The sequence below is a fragment of the Phascolarctos cinereus genome, unplaced genomic scaffold (assembly GCF_003287225.1).
Source record: "Phascolarctos cinereus isolate Bilbo 61053 unplaced genomic scaffold, phaCin_HiC Scaffold_3;HRSCAF=262, whole genome shotgun sequence".
Classification (NCBI taxonomy): Eukaryota; Metazoa; Chordata; class Mammalia; order Diprotodontia; family Phascolarctidae; genus Phascolarctos; species Phascolarctos cinereus.
In genome coordinates, this window is record NW_027555736.1 from 85,688,362 (window position 1) to 85,706,638 (window position 18,277).

General features: G+C 36.9%; 1 protein-coding gene across 1 annotated transcript in view; it reads right to left on the reverse strand.

Moving 5' to 3' along the window:
* The window catches only part of DMBT1 (deleted in malignant brain tumors 1), a 181,104-nt gene that overhangs the window by 151,570 nt on the left and 11,257 nt on the right, over positions 1 to 18,277 (reverse strand).

Genomic DNA, 18,277 nt, shown 5'->3' on the forward strand with positions numbered 1-18,277 from the left:
ATTACAGAGGTATGCTATTTTTTCTTATTTTATATCTTATTATGAATGCAATGAGATATGCCATCACACATCTGCCTCCAAACTATCTATTCAGATCACTAAAGTTCTTAATCAAATGCATTCCAATTTCCCTGAAACAGACACTGATTTTTTCAAACTTTTTAATATTTTTAGTGATTAATATTAAATTCAAGGCAATATCACTTTACTGGAAGATAGGTATTTTTTCCAGAAATCATCCCCCTGTAATGAATAAAACACTATTACTTAAAAATAACATAAACCCATAATAAAGTAGTTTTACTATCCCACTATATATATGTCTGTCTTTTTGTGCATATATATGGAGGGAGGGAGGGAGGGAGGGAGGGAGGGAGAGAGAGAGAGAGAGAGAGAGAGAGAGAGAAGAGAGAGAGAGAGAGAGAAAAAGAGAGAGAGAGAGAGAGAGATCTTTTTTTCAATTCTAGGAATACTACAAGTCAGAGAAGTCACTGCCCCACTGAGGAAGACTGATATCATTCTAAATGAAAATCCAAAGTACTGCTCTTCCTAAGAATAGCAATAGACTAGAAGCTCTATAAGGCCAGAGATTATGTCTTGTTCTTCATTTCATCCCTCATAGAATTCACAAAGGACATACACAGTATGTGCTTATGGATGTTTGCTGAATTTGTTGCTATTGTATAAAAACATTCCACGGCATTTTTCAGCACTCCATCATATGGACAGCACCTCAAACTTGCTGCTTAAATTCAGAGAATGCATAGTTTTTGTTGTTCAGTTGTTTTCATTCATGGTCTAACTCTTTGTGATCCTGCTCGCAGTTTTCATGGCTGAGATATTAGAGTGGTTTGCCATTTCCCCCTCCCGATCATTTTACACATGAGGAACTGAGGCAAGCAGGGTTGTGACTTGTCCAGGGTCAGACAGCTAATGAGTGTCTGAGGCTAGATTTGAACTCTGGAAGACGAGGCTTCATGACTCCAGAGTTGGCACTCTATCCACTGCACCACCTACCTGCCCATAGAAGTGACAGTTTTAAGGCTAAAACAAGCCACAGAGATTATCCAGTCCAACATTTCACAAGTTAGTCTGCCTAGGAAGCACTTTGGGGATGGACATGTATCGGTGCAAGACTTCTAGCCAAAATGGCTGCCTGAATGAGACAGATTGCCTAGTTCCCTCAACCTACTCTGGCAAAAAGCTGAAATTTGCAACAAACCAAAAAAATGTTCCAGGAATCCAATGAGAAAATATAATAAATGACTGTCTGCACCAAAACTGCAGAAAAATGCAACCAAGTCTATAAGCATTAGGAAAGTGTGCCAATAACAGGATCAGTGTCATCACAGGTAACCAACCCAGCATTTGTCCAGCTGATTAGATAAGGGCCACATACACTTGTAGCCTGAAATATTCTATATCTAGAAGAAATAAGGGGTGTTCTATCCCAAGACCCAAGGAAGTTAAAAAGTTCCAAGTTAGGAACCTTGGAAGCTCCAGGGAGTAGCAGCAACTAATGCAGTGAAAGAGTACTCAAATGCCCAAGGAACCCATGTCTCCAAGGTTCCTAGCACTATATCCTGAAATTCCATGAAGGCCCCTAAAGACCTAGAACTCTGAATCTCAAAGATCCATGGAAGACCTAAGCCTAGGGGATAAAAATCAGGAACCTAGGTGACAGGTTGAAACTAAACAGGGTTTACACCCTACCCAAAAGCACAGCAGGAGACAGAACCTGGCCCTGGCACAAACCTTCCAGTTTAGCAACTAAGGCTAGAGAGATTAGTAAAGCAAAGAAAATATCCACTAGTATTTTAAAAACTATAGATCTAAAATGCCCCCAAAGAAGGATAAAGGCAGTCCATAACAACAGCAAACAGACACTCAAAGGAGAAAAAAAAAATTATTTTCCAAAAGAACTAAATGAATACCTAAAGAAATGGGAGAGATGAAAAATGAAATAATTAATCAAAATAATTGAAAATACAGTTTGGAATGACTGAACAAATTATGGCATATGAATTAATTTATTCCTCTGGAGGAAAAAAATGGGAGGAAAACAAACGGCTTAGAAGAGAAAGTGGTAAACTTTATTCAAGAAGCAGATTTGTTGAATCACAATAGAACAATTAGAAATCAGTGACTCCAAGAGTCAGAAACAAAAGAAAATCAAAAGATCTTTTTTAAAAATATAGAAGAAACATAAGGTAATTGATATAAAAAACAATTGACCTGGAAAACATGTCAAGGAAAGAGAATTTAAGAATCACTGGACTCCCTGAAACCTATGGCTTTTTTTAAAGTCTGGACATTTTAGTTCAAGAAATCATAAATACAAACTACTCAGATCAATTAGACCTATTAAAGTAATCCCATTGCCCAAAGTAATCAAAATCATTTCCAGAGGGCAAAGTAATCACAATCACTTGCTTAAAAAAAGTAAAAGTCTCAGGAATATTATAGCCAAAATCCAGAACACCTACATTAAAGAAAAAATACTGCAAATATACAGAAACAAGCAATTCAAGTACAATGAAACTACAGTCCGAACCACATAAGACCTGGAAACTTCTGCTCTAAATAAGAGATCTTGGAATACAGTATTACAAAAGGCAAAAGAGAGGGGATTATTGCCAAGAGTAACTTATCCTGCAAAGCTGAATATAACTCTACAGGGGGAAAATGGATATTTGATGTAATAGATGACTTTCAAGCATTTTTATAAGACCAAGGCTGAGTAAGAACTTTAAATGTAAACACAAGAGCTTAGAGAAATCAAGAAAGGTAAATGTATCTGAATTGGAAGGAACTATATACAATAGTGTCTGACATAAAGCAGGTATTTAATAAATGTTAGTTGACTGCTTGACTGATATAATACTAACATTCTAGTAGGGAGAGAAGAAATAAGTGACCTTATAGAAATTCACTGTCCTCAAAGGGTATTGAGAGATTTAAATTTAAAATGTATACTTGTAGTGAATTGCTTCTGTTCTGATCATAAAGATAAGGGAGAATAAAAGCAATATAGTAGTGTAGAAAGTAAGAAGGAGTGGAACTTTTTATTTTTCATAATTGGACTACATCAAAGAAAGAATATATAGATAAGGAGAAAGGGGAAGACAGAATGAGCATCAGATAAATCTGTCTTATCTGAAGTGAACAAAAGGAGGGTTGAACACACACATACAGAGTTTATATAGAAGCACAACAAACTCAACAGGGAAAAGAAACAGAATGGGGGAGGTTAAGAGAAAAGACAGTATCAGAAAGAAAAAAATCATAGGTAAAACAAACTTTCTGATCCTAAAGGGAAGATTAAATGGAAAAAAGAAAAGGAAGAAAAGAATAGAATCTAAGGGGGCAGGGAGTTAGCTCGCCTCTTAGACAACTAGGGCTTAAATTGCTTCTTAGACAATTTACAATGAGCACATTATGACATATGAATTAATGGAATATTCTTGTACCATAAGAAGTTATGAAAGACACATTTTGAGAGAATCCTGGTAGTATGAACTGATTCAGAGTTAAGTGAGCAGAACCAGGGAAACAATTTATACAATGATGTAGAAATTGATGTAATGATATAAAAAATAAAAATAAACTTTGAAAGACTTAAGAACTTTGATAAGTTTAATAACCATATCTCCATAGGACCCATGATGTAATACATTTACCTTCTAACAAATAGTGGACTCAGGAAAGAGACATGCATTTTTGCTCATGTCCTCTGAGTTGATTCTTTTGCTTGACTATGCTTATTTGTCACAAAAGGGTTTTTCTTTCTTTCAGTTTTTCATTGGGAAGAATGGTTAGAAGGAAAGAGAGAGGCAGCAATAGGAGTGCTCCTATTAACTGTTTTTAATGCACTGAAGAGAACAGAGGGAAATTGAGAAGGAAGCATAAATAAACAGGACAGTTTTGAAAGTAGAATGTAGAATTATTTTTTGAAAATGGCAAACAATATGAAATGAAGTTGCACAGTTTCATATACACTTCTTTTTGTCTTCTGCTGCATATGTGAAAATATTTTTTGAGTTTCAATTTGGAAGAAAAAAATATATAATTCTAAAAAATAAAATAAAAGTAAGTATTTTAATGAAAACTATAAATACTAGTCTGGAATGTCTGGTAATATTTAATACCACTAAGAAGGAGAGATCAGTGAAATTATGGAGCAAATTAAAGGAAAATATACCTATTTTCCCACCTCTTCCAAATACCACATAGTTTGGAGATATTATGATAATTTCATATTCAATATTTGTCAAGGGGAAAAAATTGTTACCATGAACATTTTCTTGTGTAGTATGAAGACACAAGGCTTCAATGAGACAGTTTGTTAAGAAATGATGTAGTGCAATCTTGGCATTTTACAAATAAAGAAACCAATGCCCAGAGGGGAAGGTCACTTGCCTGTGGCCATGCAGAAAGTTAGCAGGCAAATAGCAGAACCAAGATCACTTGAATTCTGATCCAGCACCTTTTCCACTAAACCCCAATGTTTCTCCTTGATACAATTGATGGCCATCTTGCTGGTCTTTCAAGAAATACTTAAAAAATAAAAAACGATACTTGCTTTAATAAAGATATTTTATTAAATCTATAACATTGCAAAGAAAGACTATGGTATAGAGTAGCGATCCACAAGGATTTTTATTCTTTTTAGACTCACATTCAACACATCTTCAATTTTCACCCCAGGTCATTTGTAAACTGAGTCACAGAATAATCCACATGACATATTCTTTATGATGGTTTCTTAAATGTGGACTTTCTCCAAGTCATCCAAAGGACTATTCTTGGGGGTGGGGATGAAAGGAGATATGATTTCTTCTGTTCTTGATGCCTTATTGGTAAGAAGCCTCCCTATCTTAGCTTTTCTCTTCTTCTTCAATACAAAGGCCCTAAAGACCATGGCAATCACAAGGAATACTCCAAGAGAGGCAGCAGTGGGCTGAGGGAACTCATTGTACTCAGATTGGCCTTCTACATCTGCAACAGCCAGATATGGGAAGACAAGAGGAAATAATGATTGATCTCATGCTATTGAGTATTAGTGACTAGACTATAGGCCAAGAAATGCTCACAAAGACTAGAGATGGACTTCTGAGGAAACTCTTTATGAGTCAGGCCTGAGAAGGAACCAATGCAGTTGTATTTAATCATTTAAATGCCATCTAATTAATGACACTCTTATTTAGTAGGTAGTTTTAAGAATTCCATTGTTATTGTTTTGCTCAGACTTTACTCAACCTTTGTCAAAGTGAAAAATTAGATTGTGAGTTCCTTGAGATTTGAAATTTCTTTTAAAATCTTTCTTCATATCCTCAGCACTTAGCACAGTGTCTGGCACAAAGAACATGCTTAAAAATGCTTGTTTGATGATTTGTGAACTTGAAATACATCCAGTTCCTTGGAATTTCCTTGCATTATATCTGGTTTAATAATCCCAAATCATCAGCCACTAATGCAGTATGATCTCAAGGAAATCATTTTGTTCCCTGGGCCACAGTTTCCTCTTTGTAAAATGAGGGTGTTGAGCTAGATGATCTCAAAATTCTTTACAACTCTTCCATTCTGTGATTGTCATGAAATATAATCATATAACAATAACATTTCTACAGTACTTTATGGTTTACAAAATGCTTTCCTCAAAACAAAACTATAGGGTAGACAGTACAAGTATTGTTGTCTCAATTTTTCAAATGAAATAACAGATGCTCGAAGAGTTTGACTGGCATGACCAGAGTCACATATCTACAAAGTGTCAGAACCACATCCTATGTGCCCCTACAAAGATGGCAGCACTACTTGGGTACCATTGAAAATTAAAAGCCAGAGGACAGAGCCAAGATGGCAGAGTAAAAGCAGTAACTTGTTTGAGCTCTCCCCCAAACCCCTCCAAATACCTGTAAAAAATTGCTCTAAACAAATTCTAAAGCAGCAGAACCCACAAAAAGACAGAGTGAAACAAATTTCTAGCCCAAGACAACCTGGATGGTTGATCAGGAAGGTTTATCATGCCAGATGGGGAGAGAAGCGCAGTTCTGCATGGGTGTGCAAGTCTCAATGAACCTGGAGCAACCCTCAGAGAACTGAATCGCAGGCAGCTATAGACTTCTCAACCCATGAATGCCAAAGCAACTTAGAAAGTCAGTAGGAAAAGTCTGTGTCTGTGGTGAGATAGAAGCATGGGCAGTACCAGCCCCAGTCCCCAAGTGTGGCCCCAGGGTAGCGGCTGCCTCCTGAGCTTCTGGCCCACAGACTGAGGGGGAATTGAGTGGCTGAGAGGGGGATTCCAAGGATCTCTCTTCTGGTTCAGGATTTTCTTGCTTTTTCTGTGCTTGGATCTGGGTCACAGTTCTGGGTGGCAATCCGGGGTTGAGGAGGAGCACTGGCATGGTGGAGCTTGCAGTGGTAGTGAAGAGAAAATCCTTCTCACAGTTCCAAGACAGAAAAAAGTACTTGTGGTCACTCATAGACCAGACCACAGGCCAGGAAAGAAGTAAACACCTTGCCCTTCATCATAGCACCTTAGAAGAACTGAAAATTTAAAGGTCCCTAGAAATATCTCTGAAAACAGCTGCACAAACCCCACAAAGCTTGGGACAGTACATTCTCCACACCGGAAGCAGACCCCTACCTTAATGAAGCATTTATAACTCAAGTAATTGACTGGGATCTTGAGCAAAATGTGCAAAAAGAGTCAGACTATATTATCTTACTTTGGTGAGAAAGAAGATCAAAACATACAACCAGAAGAAGAAGACAAAGTCAAAGCTCCTACATCCAAAGCCTCCAAGAAAAATATGAATTGGTCACAGGCCATGGAAGAGCTCAAAAAGGATTTTGAGAAGCAAGTAAGAGAAGTAGAGAAAAAACTGAGAGTGATGCAAGAAAATCATGAAAAACAAGTCAACGGCTTGCTAAAGGAGACCCAAAAAAATACTGAAGAAAATTTACAACTTAAAAAATAGCCTAACCCAAATGGAAAAAGAGGTCCAAAAAGCCAATGAGGAGAAGAATGCCTTAAAAAGCAAAACTGACTAAATGGAAAAGGAAGTCCAAAAGCTTACTGAAGAAAATACTTCCTTAAAAATTAGAATACAGCGATTGGAACCTAGTGACTTTATGAGAATTCAAGACACTGTAAAACAAATTCAAAAGAATGAAAATATAGAAAACAATGTGAAATATCTCATCGGAAAAACAACTGACCTGGAAAATAGATCCAGGAGAGAGAATTTATAAATTATTGGACTATCTGAAAGCCATGATCAAAAAAAGAGCCTAGACATCATCTTTCAAGAAATTATCAAGGAAAACTGCCCTGATATATTAGAACCAGAGGGCAAAACAGAAATTGAAAGAATCCATAGATCTCCTCCTGGAAGAGATCCCCAAAGGAAAACTCCTAGGAATATTGTAGCCAAATTCTAGAGTTTACAGGTCAAGGAGAAAATAATGCAAACAGCCAGAAAGAAACAATTCAAGTACTGTGGAAACACAATCAGGATAACACAAGATTTAGCAGCTTCTACATTAAGGGACCGCAGGGGTTGGAATATGATATTCCACAGGTCAAAGAAGATAGGATTACAACCAAGAATCACCTACCCAGCAAAACTGAGTAGAATCCTTCAGGGGAAAAAATTGTCATTCAGTGAAATAGAGGACTTTCAGGCATTCTTGATGAAAAGACCAGAGCTGAATAGAAAATGTGACTTTCAAATACAAGACTCAAGGGAAACATGAAGAGATAAACAGGAAAGAGAAATCATAAGAGACTTATTAAGGTTGAACTGCTTACGTTCTGCATGCAAAGATGATATTTGTAACTCATGAGTCCTTTGTCAGTATTAGAGTAGTTGGAGGGAAAAAATTATATGTATGTATGTATATGTATATGTATATGTAGATAGATAGATAAATAGAGGGCACAGGGTGAGTTGAAGATGAAGGGGTGATATCTGGAAAAATAAAATTAAGGAGTGAGAGAGGATTATATGGAGAGAAGAAGAAAGGGAGAGGTAGAATGGGATAAATTACCTCACATAAAACAGACAAGAAAAGGCTTTTATAGTGGAGGGGAAATGGGGGAAGGTGAGAGGGAATGAGTGAATCTTATTCTCGTGGGATTTGGCTTAAGGAGAGAATAACATACATACTCAATTGGGAATGGAAATCTATCTTACCCTACAGGGAAATAGGGGGGAATGGGCCAAGAGAGCAGGGACAATAAATGGGAGGGCAGAATGGGGGAGGGAGTAATCAGAAGCAAATACTTCTAAGGAAGGACAGGGTCAAAAGAGAGAATAGAACAAATGGAGGGCGGGATAGGTTTAAGGGAAATATACTTAGTTTTTCACAACATGACTACTATGGAAGTGTTTTGCATAACTACACAGGCATAACCTGTATTGAGTTGCTTGCCTTCTCAATGAGGGTGGGTGTGGAGGGAGGGAGGGAGAAAATTTGGAACCCAAAGTTTTAAAAACAAAAGTTAAAAAAAATTGTTTTCACATGCAACTGGGAAATAACATATACAGGAAATGAAGCATAGAAATCTAACCTTCCCTACAGGAAAAACTGAAGGGGAAGAGGATAAGGAAAGGGGGAGAGAGATAGAAGGGAGGGCAGATTAGGAGAAAGGATATTCAAAATGCATGCCATCTTTAGTTGGGGGGAGGGATGAGATGGGGAGAAAATTTGAAACTCAAAATCTTGTGGAAGTGATGGTTGAAAACTAAAAATAAATTAATTTTTAAAAAGGGGGAAAAAAAGAAAATTAAAAGCCACCGATATGTTCCAGAATCATCTTGATTCTTCCTTTTTCCCTGGAAGCATTTATTACTAAGAACCACAGGAGGCAAAAAAAAATTCTCTGAAATGAATCTGAGAGAATCCATTGCCTTTTGGCATACTTTGGCACATGTTTGCTCCACTTAGGAAGTGCTACGTTTAACGATTCAAGAGAGGATATCTCAAGAACACAAAATGTATGTGTTCTGACCTCATCATTTCAAGCTATAAGCAGAACTACTAGAGATCTCAATGAATACTACAGTTATTGGGGGAGCGGGATTTAAGCCTGTGGGTGGACATCCTCCTCTTTCTTCCCACTAAGCATTTCCTGGGAAGACCACCAGATGCATAGCACTTAACTAAACACCAGAGTGGAAATGAAGACAATGCAACATAAGTATCACGTTTGAACTGGCCCAATTGCTTCCAGCCCTCGCTGTGAGAGTCACAGGACGCTAGAGGAAGGCTCTGTTGTCATTCCTTCTCTCTCCCCTATAAGGTCATAGAAATAGCTGACATTTAAGGAGGTATTTATGGTTCACAGACCATTTTACTTTCATTCATTCACTTCATCTTCACATATACCCATGAGATACATAGCGGAAGTATTCTTATTCTCATTTTACAAATGAAGAAACAAATCAGAAAGGTGAATGACCTGGCACACAGTACACAGCCAGTATATAAAGCCAGGTCTTCTGAATACAAATTCAACTATACCATAGAAGCAGGTGTGTTGTTTTGTTTTGTTTTGTTTTTTCTCTGTTTCTTTCTAGGTTCTTTTTTCCCCCCACAGGGGACTAGAAAATGCATTGTAAATGGACAAAAGGAACACATAGTAACAATAATAAAAACATTTGTATAGTACCTACTATGTGCCAGGGAGTATGCTATGTACTTTATAATTATTAGTTCATTTGATCCTTATAATAACCTTGGGAGATAGGTGCTTTTGCTATACTTATTTTGCGGTTGGTGAAACTGAGGCAAACAAGTTAAATGACTTACTCCAAATTTGAATTCAGGTCTTCCTGACTTCAGGCTAAGTGTTCTATCCACTGTACACCTAGCTACCTTGTAGACCCATTTTAATCCAAGGAGACCCCAAGTTTAGTGTCATTCACATCAGGCTAACCACTGGGGCTACATAGTAAGCTAACTGTGTTTCATAACCAAAGTAACAGTATCACGTAACTTTCTATCTACTCCCCACCCCACCTCCAAACCTAACATACGTACTGACTTAGTAGGTTGTCACTAAATGTTTGTTGGGCTCCCATTTCTGTTCAGGTTTCTGACTTTAAAGCTTGTGTCCTAAGAGGTCTCTTGGCACTGGGTACATTTTTAAAGGGGAAACATAGGACATACTGCTACTCTTAGCAATACAATAATACAAGACAATTCAGAAGGACTTAGGATGAAAAATGCTATTCACCTCCAGAGAAAGAACTGATGGGAGTCTGAATGCAATTGAAGCATACTTTTTTTTAAACTTTTATTATTATTTTATTATTATTAGAGTTTTTTCTAACGTGGAAATGTTTTGCATTACTGTACATATATAATCTATATCAAATTTCTTGCCTTCTCAAGGAAGTGGAGGGAAGAAGTGAAAGAGAAAAATTGGAATGTAGCATTTTAAAAAATTTAAAAATTGCCAAAAAGTGAAAATAAACAGTTTTTGTTGTATAAAAAAATGACAAAAAGACAAAGGATATGAACAGGTAGTATTCAATGGAAGAATTAAAGCTAAAAATAGTCATATGAAAAAAAATGCTCCAAATCACTAATAATTAGAGAAATGAAAATTAAAATAACTCTAAAGTTCTACCTCATACTCACCGGATTGGCAAAGTTGACCAAAAAAATCATACAAATGTTAGAGGGCTTGCAGAAAAACAGACACACTAAGGCAATGTCAGCAGAGCTGTTAATTGGTCCATTCATTTTGGAAAGCAATTTAGAGCTTTATTCCAACTTTTGACCCACTAATATGGCTACTAGACTTACATATACCCCCAAAGAGAGCAAATAAAGAGGTAAGGGGCTTATATGTACAAACATATTTATAGTAGCTCTTTTTGTGATAATAAAGAACTGGAAATTAAGGGAGTAATACCCATCAATTAGGGAACTGCTGAACAAATTATATTATACTAACATGACATAATATTATTACACCATAAGAAATTTTAAGAGAGACAGTTTCAGAGAAACCTGGGAATATCTACATGAATTGATGAAGAGTGAAGGGAGCAAGAACCAAGAGAAAAATTTGTATAATAACAACAATGTTGTAATTGCAATGAACTTTGAAAGACTTGAGAAATTAGATCAATGCAATGATTTTCCATGCTTGCAGTGGACTGATGACAAAGAATCCTATTCACCTTCTAGCAAAGAAGAGATGGACTCAAGAAAGACAACGACACACTTATTTCTAGATATGACCAACGTGAGGATTTTTTTTTTGCTTGACTATGCACATTTGTTCTAAGTATTTTGGTTTTTTCCCCTCAATGAAGTGAGGAGGTTGGGAAGTAAAGAAAATAAGTATTTGCTAATATTTAAAAAATAACCAAAATCTTTTAAAAAAGACTTTAAAAAATCAAGCCTGGACATTATATTTCAAAAAATTATTTTAAAATGGTCTAATCTATTAAAACCAGAAGGAAAAATAAAAAGAATTCATGTGTCACATCCTGAAAATTAAAAACCTAAATTAAAAACACCCAGCAAGGTCACAGCCAAAATCTAGAATTTTCAAAGCAAGCCCAAAAGAAAGAATTCAGGGAACAAAGAACCAAAATTAGAATCACCCAAGATTTAGCAGCTTATAGAAACAGAAGTAAATACTTGAATATAATATTCCTGAAAGGCGAAAGAAAAAGGCTTAGAAATCTTATGGGGTCAATTGTTGCTGTTGTTGTTGTTGTTGTTGTTGTTGTTGTTCAATTATTTCAGTCATGTCCAATTCTTCATGACCCCATTTGGGATTTTCTTGACAAAGATATTGGAGTGGTTTGCCATTTCTTTCTCCAGCTCATTTTACAGATGAGGAAACTGAGGCAAACAGGGTTAAGTGATTTGTCCACAGTCACACAGCTAGTGCGTGTCTGAGGCTGGATTTGAACTCAGGAAGATGAGTGGTCCTGATTCTAGGCCAAGGGCTCTATCCACTGAGCTGCCAAGCTGCCAAAGGGAAACATAAAAGTGAGAGTTGATTGTTGTCGTTGGTTCTCGGACAGGACCAAGGTGACATCACCATGCTACAGCCAGGTCACAGTGTGTCCAACTGTAGCTGATCAGACCAACATGAGCTTGGAATGCTCCACCATAGGTTAGGCACAGGTAAACCAGGTGAACATTTGGGGTGGATTTTCTAAATCTGCACACCTGTGGTTGGTTAGTTTGTCTGTTTGTTTTTTCACTACTTCAATTCTGCTTTGAGGACTAGACACAAGCAAAACTTCAGAAAACTGATTGTAAAGGATGGATTAATAAGAGAAAAAGAAAATGTAAGAATCAGGGTCCAAGAATGAGGAAAAGAAGAGAGACAAGGGGGTAGGAACAGACCACTTCAAATATAGATTATTAATGTTGATCAGATTCCTTCTCATTCTCTATCACTTTTGTCTTAGTAAAAAAAAAAAATCAGTACTAGAGGAAAAGTACAAGACCCAAAGCATCCCTGAGCAAAACCTAACATTGCTGGACCTCAGTTTCCTTATTTGTAAAATTAGGGGGTAGACTAGATGACCCCTGATGACCCTTCCAGCTCTAAATCAATGATCCTACAAACCTCTTTAAGCTTCAAGTTATTTGGTTATTGTGTTGTTTGTCCTTCATTCTCAAAGAGGACCATGACATCAGAGAGATGATGACATGACTTGCAGTTTTATTTGAGTGAGGGAAGGCTGATATAATAAGGCTTAGAGTACCTATAGCACAGAGATATTGTACAGATGAAATGAGAAAAAAAGATGTGAAAGTATCTTATCAATTTTAATGTTCCATATAAGTGAAATAATACCATTATGCCCTAATTTTTTTAGTTTCTAGTCAAAAGGTTTTTTTTAAATGCATTGCTTAGGATAAACCTAGGACATAACATTTTTAGTGGTCCACAGCTATTGTATGATATGTTAACTTTGATATAGCTTGAGTTTTCCGTGGCCAAGCAGGACGAGTTATACAAGACAAAATTCCATGAAGTATAGCCCATTGACTGAAGACAGCTTTTACTGAAACTGGCTATCATTCGTTCTGATGAGCATACTAGAGCTTATGGAGAATTTAAAAAATGCCAATGTTTAGTATCTTCAGTGTTATACTGAAGTTATTCTTCTCAAAAAATAAAAATAATGAGAGTCAACATCTGTTTTAAGGGTTTTGTTGCAGGAAGTATGTATTAGTAGCCAGCATGGCACAAGTAGGCTTTCAACATGACCAAACTTTATTGCTGCAAAACTATAATGAGCCAAACCCTGTGTTAAAAATAAAATACAGCCCACTGGAACTTCTGAAGTAGCACAATGACAAGAGAAATTTAGCATAATGCAACACTGAACCACAGTGACCCCTAGGGTACCTACATAACACTGACATGGGAGTCTGTTCAAATTTGTAATTCATGATTCAAATTTACAATTCACACAAAACCAAAAATCATGACATTCTCTTTTTTTTAGTATTAAATTAATAAAATCCTCATCATATCCAGTGTAGGCATATGGTATCAATAAATCAGTGTCCAAAAGGATCTACATGTACAAACATATTTATAGCAGCTCTTTCTATGGCGGCAAAGAAGTAGAAATTGAGGGGATCTGCCCATCAACTGGGAAATGGCTGAACAAGTTGTAATATATGAATGTGATAGAATACTATTGTGCTATAAGAAATGATGAGCAAGTGGACTTCAGAAAAACCTGGAAAGACTTGTATGGACTGATGCTGAATGAAGTGAGCAGAACCAGAAGAACATTGTACACAGAAACAGCCATATTGTGTGATGACTAACTTTGATAGATTTAGCCCTTCTCAGCAATGCAAGGATCTAAGACATCTCCAAAAGTCTCATGATGGAAAATGCTATCCACACCAGCAAAAGAGCTATGGAGTTTGAATGCAGACTGAAAGATACTGTTTGCTCTCTTTTTTTTTCTTCTGTTTTGTTTTGTTTCCTCTTTCTGGTGGTTCCTCCTATTGGTTCCAATTCTTCCTTACAACATGGCTAACATGAAAATATGTTTAATAGGAATGTATACGTAGAGTCTATATCAGATTTCATGTCATCTTGGGGAAGGAGGGAGGGAGGAAAGGGGAGAAAAATTTAAAACTCAAAAGCTTGTGGAAGTGATTGTTGAAAACTAAAAATAAATTAGTAAAAAAATAAAATAAAATATAATTCAGTTCCCAGATGGGAAAATCAAGGCAAGAAATTAAATACAATCAAATTTCATTGTCAAGTTCCTTTGCCAGTACTAAATGCTTTCAGGGAACCAAAATAATTTGTAATCATAAAGGATTATTCCCTAGAAAATAAATATCTTAGGTCTTCATTTTGACCTACTGTTTGTGTTAATGTTGGACAAGAAATTTCATTTCCTTGGACCTCAGTTTCTTCATCTGTAAAACAAGGGGATTGGATGGCCTATAAGGTCTCTTCCAATTATAGCTCTATTATCCTATATTGCTTTCTGGAGTCTACTATGGAATCTTGTGATTCAGTATGGAGGAATGTCATATCAAATTGGATCCTATTGTGAATAATGCCATACTAAGGTTTTTAATAGGGTAGGAGGGAAAGAGCCATGTCTGGGTCCTACCCTTAACCATCATGGAGGACAGCCATGGATGGCCTCCACCAAAATTCCACTCTGCATTGTCATCAATAAACCATAAAAATGAACCAGGGTGATACTTCCAATATTCATATAAGGTCTAAGATGTAATTCAGCTGCCTAAGAGAGGGAATGTACCTTCTCAAGTGTTCTCACATGCTCCCAAGGAATAATAAAGTACCAGAAGAATTTTGGTCTATTTCTCCTGACAATTTCGTTCATGTTTCATTTTATCATCTTCCATAGAAGTACTACCATGATGCCTCCTAGTGGTAGGGAGGTGATCCTGGATTCTTGAATGTTATCAAGTACAGCAGAAAGCCCTAGGCGGTTCTACAACTACGAAAAGACCATGGTCTCAGAGACAGAGACTGGGTCTTCTGTCTGAAAGCCACCCTACCAAAGTATGTCAAGGATCATCAGTAACTAGTTGGCTACTAGGTAAGAAAGTCTTTTGGCAAGAGTGACCTGAAAGAAGGATTATAGCTAGGCAGTCCAGCTGGTATTCACAAAATAGAAAAAGGCTAAGAAGAAGGCATCTGGCAAATGGGGAGGTCCTTTGTAAAGGACTTCTAGTAGGACAGGAATCATTCTTATGAATTGCATTAAATAAAAGGGTTTGGGTATATTGAGACTTGAACCACTAGACAGTACCCACAGCAGTGAGTTCATGGATCCATGAAAATAGTGAAGGAATTTTTTTAACTGTGTGTTAGACACATTTCTGGACCAGTAGAATGGAGACCTATTAACCAACTACACAACCCTCTTCATGTTTCATTCTCTCTATGAAAAGACTAGATTAAATGATCTCTAATGGATAGAATTATAGAATTTACAGCTTGGAGAGACCTTAATCAGCTCTAAAATTATTTAATTAATACCCCTATTACACCTTCTCTTTCAGTATCTCAAATACTGAAAGGAGGAAAGGAGGGGTGGGAAGGAATAATTGGAGTACTTAACAAGTCTACAACTGCACTTCAGGAATAGGTTTCACGTTCATTTCCCTTTTCTCTCCCCCCATTTAACACCATCAAACGAATGTACTGAGAACTCAGTGGCCTGACTGTATTAATAATGGAGCTTCCATTATTAGTATATTTATTAATTATACTATTAATGTAAGCTTTCACTTAAAACCAGGAAGTGGCAGAGGCAAGAGTCTAATCTGGTCACCAACCAGCCAATCGCTTTGCTGGAGAGGAAACTTACAAGTGCCATTGTTGGAAGGTGTGGAATAACCCAGAGCCTAGAATTCGCTACTGCTGATGAAGTAAACAGACATGAAGTTGAATGTTGAGGTAAAGGAGCCTCTATCAACACCACAAACTTTTAATTTTAGGGGATGTCTGGTAAGGCCCATTGTAGATTTTAATATAATCATAGAGACAACTTTCTTCTCTCCTAAGGAGCCAAAAACAAAGGATGTTTTAGTTTTACCTTCCCTAGACATGAAGGATCCTGCTGTCCCTACATCTCCTTTTTCTTACCTTCTTCACCTTATTGCTCTTTTAAGGGATCCAGTGAACTTACGCTGCATCTTGGCTGTCCAAGGAATTTCACTTGACCCTATCACTTCCCCAAGGATTTTCCCCCCATTAATATCCCATTCTCTTCCCACTTTTCCCCCTTCTGAAATTATGTCACTATTCTTTCTGCCTTTTTTAATACTAGTGCCTTCCTTCTGTTGATTATTTCCGATTTGTCCTATGTATAGCTTGTTTGTTCACAGTTGTTTGCACATTGTCTCTCCCATTAAACCATAAGCTCCTTGAGATCAGGGGCTGTATTTTGCCTTTGTCTGTATATCCAGCATGTAGCACAGTGTCTTGCACAATACATAATAAAAATGTATTGACTGACAAGCTTGAATGGGCTGGTGAGGATGAGGAGAGAGATGAAGAGGCCAATTCATTGCAGGTGCAGTAGATCTGGCTAGAGTCCAGACCTCATCATGGGATTGTGGGAAAAGGCAGTTCCCTCATGAGAACGGGGCTAGATAGGGTGGTTGGGCACAGTGCCTCCAGCAAAATATAAGATTGGTATCTTGGGTGAGAAAGTGCCTCCTTGCTCCTCACAGCTCTAACCTCAAATGAACACAGTAGGAGAAGAAGAGGAATGCCATTTTGAATTACAGTGGCGGGGCATGTTATGTCCTAAGTAAAATAGCACTGCATTTGCCCTTAACAAACCAAGGTTGCAGCTCTGACTCCACTGCTTACTAGCTGTGTGATGTTAAGCAAGCAAGTCACTTAATCTTTCTGTGTCTTTCCTTGTCTAAAAATGAAGTTCAATTAGGCTAGGAGATAGTGATTAAAATCTCTTCCAGTTTTGAATCTTGTTATCTTATGATATCCAAAGTTGAGGCTAATAATTAATAACAATAATAATAATAACTAGCATTTATATAGCACTTTTAAGATTGGTGAAGTAATTTATGAATTTTGTTTCATTTTATCCTCACAACAACTTTGGGAGGTCAGCATATTATTATACCCATTTTACAGATAAGGAACCAATGAAAACAGAATTAAATGACTTGCCCAAGGTCAAACCATATTCAGCCAGGTCCAACACTCTATCCATTGTGCCACCTAAACAATAATATCTATCTTGTGGCACAGAATTGATGTCACCCTCAAATGAAATACAATATATGAAGTATTTTCTAACCATAGTACACTGTATAAATGTATAGTGTTATGATGCCTTAAAATATAGGGAATAAAGAGAATCCTAAAAAGCTTTAAATATTACAATAAGAAATACAAAAAGGTGCTATAACAGCATGGAATAAGGGATACAGAGCTAGACTAGAAGTCAGGAAGACCTGGATTCAAATGCTGATTCTCACACTTGCTATTGTGTGACTATAAATAGATGTCACTTAGTCTCTCTGATCCTCATTTTCTTGATCTATAAAATGGAGTTAACACCTACCCCCTACCACACTGGGCCTTTATAAGATTTAAATGAGATAATGTATATGAAGTGCTACATCATTACCATCATTATTAACTAGTGGGTAAGAAGGTAAAAACATTTTTATGGAGCAACAAGTTTAAAAATAATAATCTTTGTCAATGAAAGCAATGAATTTTAGTCTTTCCCCTTGGTCAAATTGACCACCTAAGTATATAATTTTTGACAGGCCACATACTAGATTGGCCCTCTGATAATATCTTCCAATAAACAAACTTCCTAATCAGGAAAGCAAGTAGCAATCTAATCCCTTTAATAATTTTTAACACTCCACTGAAATGCAACCAGGAAAAAGTAAGACAGAGATGGTAGAGAAAGGCATTCAGCAAGGGAGAGCATGTGGGTGTTGGTGAAGTATTCAGCCTGTTAACCTGTCTTAAAACTGTCAGCTGGACAGGAGTTTCCCTGAATTCAAAATATCCATCAGTCAAGGTCCACGATCACATTGGTGCATTTAAAGGGTATCACTCTCTTAGCATCACTCTCTGAGTATCACTCAGGCCCCAGTTGAAAATGTCTCCCTCAGATCTAGTTATTTATTAAGTGGTAAGGATGAAATGAGGCATCAGTCTGAGGATTCTGTGATAGCCACTGACGGCAAATTTCTGAAGCCGCAAAATATACTGGATCCTCCG